Below are 6,343 nucleotides of genomic sequence, written 5' to 3'. Positions count from 1 at the left end.
GAAAGAGAGACCAAGGGATTGAAAACCTATTTGAAGAAACAATATCTGAAAACTTTTGTAACCTGGTGAAGGAAAAAGATATTCAAGCCCAGAGAGTGCAGAGAGTCCTAAATGAGATGAACCCTAAGGTTCTCACACCAAGATACGTCATAATTAAAATGCCAAAGGTTAAAGACAAAGAGAGACTCTTAAAAGCAGCAAGAGAAAGGCAGTTAGTTATGTACAAAGGAGTTCCCCCCAAATTCTCAGCTGATTATTCAATGGAAACTTTGCAGGCCAGAAGACCTTGGCATGAATATTTAAAGTGAGAAAAGCAAGGCCCTACAACCAAGATTACCTAGCAAGGCTATCATTTAGAATCAAGAAGAGATAAAGCGCTTCCAAGGCAAGAAAAGCTAAAGGAGTTCATCACCTCCAAATCAGTACTATAAGAAATATTAAAGGGACTTCTTTAAGAAGAAGAAGAAAAAAAGATAAAAAATGAATAATAAAATGGCAACAACTACATACCCACCAATAATTACTTTAAATATAACTGGATTAAATGCTCTAATAAAAAGACATATGGTGACTGAATGGATAAGAAAACAAGACCCCTACATATTCTGCCTACAAGAGACCCACTTCATATTGAAAGAGACACACAAATTGAAAGTAAAAGGATGAAAAAAAGGTACTTTATGCAAATAGAAATAAAAACAGGGGTAGCAAATATCAAACAAAATAGACTTTAAAATAAAGGCTATCACAAGAGACAAAGGATATTTCATAATGATAAAGGCATTAATTCAACAAAAAGATTAAACCCTTTTAAACATTTACACATCCAATGTTGGAGCACCTAAATATATAAAGCAAGTATTGACAGGCATAAAGGGAGACGTCCACAGTAATACAGTCATAGTAGGGGACTTTAGCAGTGCATTGATATCAATGGATAGATCATCCAGACAGAAAATTAACAAGAAAACAATGACTTTAAATGATACATTACACTAGATGGGTTTAATTGATATTTTTAGAACATTTCACTTCAAAGTAACAGAACCCATATTCTTTTCAAATGCACACAGGACATTTTTCAGGGTATCCAGTATATTAGGTCACAAAACAAGTCTCAATAAATTTAAGAAGATTGAAATCATGCCAAGCATCTTCTCTGATCATAACGGTATGAAACTAGGAATCCATTATAATAAGAAAACTGAAAAAACACACAAATACATGAAGGCTAAATAACATTTTACTAAACAATGAAAGGACTAACAATAAGGTGAAGGAGGAAATTAAAAGATACTTTGAGACAAAACAAAATGAAAACACAGTGATCCAAATTCTGTGGGACACAGCCAAAGCAGTTTTAAGAGGGAAATTCATAGAAAGAGAGGCTTAACCTCAAGAAACAAGAAAAATATCAAATAAACAATCTAACCTTTTCCTAAATGAAGCGGAAAAACAAACCAACACCCAAAGCGAGTAGAAAGAAGGAAATGTTAAAGATCAATGCAGAAATAAGTGAGACAGAGTCTAAAATAACAATACAAAAATTGGTGAAACCAAGAGCTGGTTCTTTGAAAGGGTAAACACAATTGATCAGCCTCTGTCCAGACTTATCGAGAAAGAAAGAGAAAGGACCCAGATAAATAAAATCAGAAATGAAAGAGCGGTGATAATACCACAGAAATACAAAAGATTTAAAAAAATATTATGAACAAAAAATGCCAAAAAATTGGACAACCTGGAAAAAATGGACACATTTCTAGAAACATACAATCTTCCAAGGCTGAATCAAGAAGAAACAGAAAATCTGAAAGACCAATAACTGCTAGTGAAATCAACCAGTATTCAGAAAACTCTTAAACAAAACCCTGGATGAGATGGTTTTACAGGTGATTTTTACCAAACATTCAAAGAAGAATTAATACCTATCTTCAAACTAGTCCAAAAATTTTAAGAGAAGTGCCCAAACCCATTTTACAAGACCACCATTACCCTGATTTCAAAACCAGACAAAGACATTGCAAAAAACAACACTATAAGCTAACATCCCTGATGAACATAGATACAAAATCCTCACCAAAACATTAGTAAACAAGGGTTTCAAGAGGGCTGCAGAGTAGCTGGAAGCTCCATACACTTGCTCCCAGCCCTAGACTTATCTTGCAGCTAAGCTACAGAGCAATCAACTTGAAAAACCACTTGAGAGTGTGTGAGTGTGTGTGTGAGTGAGCATGTGCACAGGTAAGTGTGTGCGCATGTGTGCGAGTGTGCAAGTGTCTGTCCATCTGTACTGGTGCTTGGGGGTGGGTGGCTCAGGTTCTCCTAATGGAGCTGCTGCTGCCCGGGCAGGTGCTTCTGGCTGCACTGGTTTGGAGTGCATGCCAGTTTGTGAAATTTACAAAATCCTTCTTGGGACAAAACCTAGAGAGGCTGTGCCTTGGTGCCCACCTTGCATCCATGCCCTCCACACCAGGTTGCGCTGTGCACCTTTCTGCTAGGAGCCAGGGTCTGGGGACTGCAGTATTTGCCATGGAGGGGGCTGTCACCTTCCCAGCCCTGGGCACCTCTGGAACTGCAAGCTGGACAGAGCCTGACTGAGGAGGCTATGTGTTGGCCAAGGAACCGGGAGTGCCAAGGGCAGAGAGAGGTGGCCAGGGTGGCACTGGCTGTGGAGACCGTGGCCAGAGAGTGCAGGGGCAAAGGCCCGAGGCTGAGACTCACTGCAGGGAGTAGCGTGAATGCCCCACCACAATCCCGTGCTGTAGTTTTGCTGTTGGACCGTTCCCGTACCCTTTCAGGGTGATAGGAGACTCGAAAGAAATGATGCATACAGGATATATTCTATTGATTTAACGGGGGGGTGGGGGAGAGAAAGAGGCAGAGGCATTAGTGTGGGAAAGAGAAATTGATAGGTTGCTTCCTGTACATGTCTGGACTGGGAATCCAATCTACACCTAGAAGACCTCTCAAGGCAGAGGTGATTCCTGTGGTGACTTGGGCCATTTACTAACACACTGCTGGACCCAGTGCTGATAAAAGCCAGCTTTGCAGAGCAGCTTGATCCACCTTGGGAGCAGCCAAGCACGGAGGAATCAGCCACAAACTGTGGATTGCTTGCAGCTTCAAAAAGCCTGCGGAAGGCCAGATGTGGACAGCACCTGACATTGGCTTACACCAGACTCAGACAGCCATATCCAAACAGAGAAACCAGCAGACAAACACCAAACTCTGCTGAGACCAATCTACTTGATACTTTTTCCATTATTTTTGCTACTTTTTCTTTTTCATAACATTTTATTATTTTTAATCTATTTTTTTTCTTTTCTTTTTGGTTCTCTCTCTTTTCTTTCATATCTCCTATTTCACTCTTTTCTTTGGTTATTCCATGGTTCCCTTCCTCTCTCCTTTTATTATTTATGATACTTTTTCTGTGTTCTTTTTCCTCATTTTCCTATTTCAATTCATTACAAGTATTAGTTCTCTTCCCCTTCCTCCTCTCATAGTCACTTTTCTTTCCTTTGGTCTTCTCATATTCTTTTTCTTTTTTTTCCTTTCCCTACTATTCCATTTCTCTTTCCACTCTATTATTCTTCATTTTCTTGTCACTGATGTTGCTGTTGTGGTTGGGGGAGGGGGTTGCTTGTTTTGGTGGTGTTTTTGTGATGTTTTGCTTGATCTGCCAGCACCTATACAATAGCATATAAGATGCGTTAGTGGTTGAACCTCTTAGTCAGCCAGCTGGAAGGGAGTTCCCATCAACAAATGGGCCAAGAACAATCAGGACCCAAAAACAACAGGAAAGTCCACAAACCCACACAACATTCCTAGAGCATCCAGATCAGGAGATCAAGGAGTCTGCACCACTGGGTCCCACAGGACTCCTAACACAGAAGACCACTACACAAGACAGAGAGTCAAAGCAGATCATTCTCTTACATCTGGTCAAGATGGTAGCATAAGCATACATGGCTCACGTCTTCACACAACCACATCAAAATTACAACTAAAATATTGAAAAACCATCACTCAGAATGGTCAGGAATCTAGTTGAATGGAAGTCTGACAATTATGAAATTGAGTTGAATGGAAGCCTGATAACTACAGAATTAAAGAAACCACATTCATCTAGACTGGTAGGAGAGGCAAAGATGTGGAATGAGCAAGTCCCACACCCACATGTACTGGATAAAAATTTGGAAAGGATATCTCGGGAGCAAGGAGATTCAGTCCCATACGAGGCCCCCCAGCCCAGGGTTCCAGTGTCAGAAAGATAAGTCCCTACAACTTCTGGCTGTAAAAACCAGTGGGGATTGAGTTGGTGGAAGAAAATGCTGGAGTTCCAAATATTTCCTCTTAAAGAACCCACACATGGACTCACCTACTAAGACCCACTCCCTTTGAACTCCAGCACTGGGGTAGCAGCTTGAAAGTCACCAGTGGTATACAGGGAAAAACTGAAGTATCTGACATCAAAGTGAACGGAGGCCATTGTCCCTTTTCTAAACCCTTCCCCCACAGCCTTGGCAAGCTGGTGCCATATCTGAGACTCTGTCAACCTGGCTAACACGGTTTGACCTGCCATGGTGATCCCCAGAGACTCGACCCTCCCCAACATAGAAGCCCACTCAAGTGGCTTTTCCATATGAATGGCTGGTTTTGGCTCATGCTTCACAACTTGTTAAATCTATCAAACAAGCAAGAGCTGGCTTCAGTGAGCCCCAGGCCTTGCACTAGCAGTAGCCAGTCAAGATTCATTGCTTGGCTTCTCCTGGGAATCTCCAAGCATAGCACAAGTAGCAGCCATCTCAGATTGCTTTATAGCTCAGGCAGGGTACCCTGGGCAAAACACAGGTTGGGGCTGACCTTGGCCTGTACCACCTGGGAAACTCCAGGGGCAGGACACCCAGTGTACAGCTGCAGACCACATTGAGCACCACAACCCTGCCCCAGCACGGCTGATCCTCCATGGAAGGTGGAGCTTGGCGGTCAGTGGTCACAGCCAGTGCTTACAGCTAACTGGCCTGGGTAACTCCCTCCCATTGATCTGCCAACAGTGACCAAGGCTCAACTACAAGAGGAGGGTGTACTCAGCCTACATGAAGGCTGCATCTTGAGTACCCAGCTTGGGTGATAAGGAAGGCTGTGCCACTGAACCCTACAGGTCACCTACTACATTAGGCCACACTACTGAGACACGGAGTCAAAGCAGCTCTATCCAATACATAGAGACAAACATAGGGAGGCTGCCAAAACAAAGAGGAAAAGAAACATGGCCCCAATGAAGGAACAGAACAAAACTCCAGAAAAAGAACTAAACAAAATGGAAATAATCAATCTATCAGAAGCAGAGTTCAAATCATTGGTTTTAAGGATGCTCAAGGAACTCAGTGAGGAACTCAACAGCATAAAAAAGATCCTGTCAGAAATGAAGAATACACTAATTGAAATAAAAAGAATTCACAAGGAAACAACAGTAGAATGGATAAATCCGAGAATCAAATCAATGATCTGGAACATAAGGAAGAAAAAAAAAACAACAAAAAACCACCAATCAGAACAACAAGAAGAAGAAAGAATCCAAAAAAATGAGAATAGTATAAGCAGCCTCTGGGACAACTTCAAGTGGTCCAACAATTGTATCATGGAGATGCCAGAAGGAGAAGAGAAAGGGGAAGAAATTGGAAATCTATTTGAAAAAAATAGTGAAAGAAAACTTCCCTAATTTGGTGAAGGAAATAGACATGCAAGTCCAGGAAGCACAGAGAATCCCCAAAAAGATGAATACAAAGAGAGTTCCCTCCAAGACCCATCATAATTAAAGTGCCAAAGGTTAAAGATAAAGAGAGAATCTTAAAAGTAGCAAGAGAAAAGCAGTTGGTTACCTACAAGGAAGTTCCCATAAGATTGTCAGCTGATTTTTCAAAAGAAACTTTGCAGACTAGAAGGGGTTGGCAAGAAATATTCCAAGTCTTGACAAGCAGGGACCTACAGCCAAGCTATCATTTAGAATCAAAGGCCCGGTAGAGCTTCTCAGACAAGAAAAAACTAAAGGAGTTCATCATCACCAAACCATTATTATATGAAATGTTAAAGGGACTTATTTGAGAAAAATAACAAGATCAAAGCTGTGAACCATAAAATGATAAAAAAATGCATATCTATCAACCTTTGAATCTAAAAAATAAACTAAGCAAACAAGAACAGAGACAGAATCATGGAGACAGATAATGTTTTGATTGTTGCCAGATGTGAGGTGGGTCGGGAAGAATGGGTGAAGAGGTGAGGGGATTAAGAACTACAAATAGGTAGTTACAGAATAGCCATGGGGGTGTAAAGTATGGTA

Source organism: Pteronotus mesoamericanus, unplaced genomic scaffold, assembly GCF_021234165.1.
Source record: "Pteronotus mesoamericanus isolate MK-2021 breed Mesoamerican mustached bat unplaced genomic scaffold, CSHL_Meso_final contig_46, whole genome shotgun sequence".
Classification (NCBI taxonomy): domain Eukaryota; kingdom Metazoa; phylum Chordata; class Mammalia; order Chiroptera; family Mormoopidae; genus Pteronotus; species Pteronotus mesoamericanus.
This window is presented reverse-complemented; position numbering follows the sequence as displayed.